Below are 365 nucleotides of genomic sequence, written 5' to 3'. Positions count from 1 at the left end.
ATAACCTCACAACATCCTTGTAGTCCTCCTGAGTGGCCTGCCCCTTCTTCCAAAGGTCATGAACTCTCCTTTTTTTCCTGAGTTCCAGCCAAAGCTCTCTGTTCAGCCAGACCGGTCTTCTTCCCTGCCGGCTCGTCTTTCGGCACATGGGGACGGCCTGCTCCTGCCCCTTTCAGATTTCCTTCTTGAAGAACGTTCAGCCTTCCTGGACTCCTTTGCCCTTCAGGACTGCGTCCCAAGGGACTGTGTCACCCAGTCTCCTAAACAGGCCAAAGTAGCAGTTCTGCTGACCCCCCTCCTTACTTCTCCAGGAATTGAAAACTCTTATCATTTTGTGATAGCTATGCCCAAGACGGCCTCCAACC

This window comes from Pygoscelis adeliae, unplaced genomic scaffold, assembly GCF_000699105.1.
Source record: "Pygoscelis adeliae isolate BGI_AS28 unplaced genomic scaffold, ASM69910v1 Scaffold263, whole genome shotgun sequence".
In the NCBI taxonomy this organism is placed as follows: domain Eukaryota; kingdom Metazoa; phylum Chordata; class Aves; order Sphenisciformes; family Spheniscidae; genus Pygoscelis; species Pygoscelis adeliae.
Note: the sequence above shows the minus strand (reverse complement) of the source record.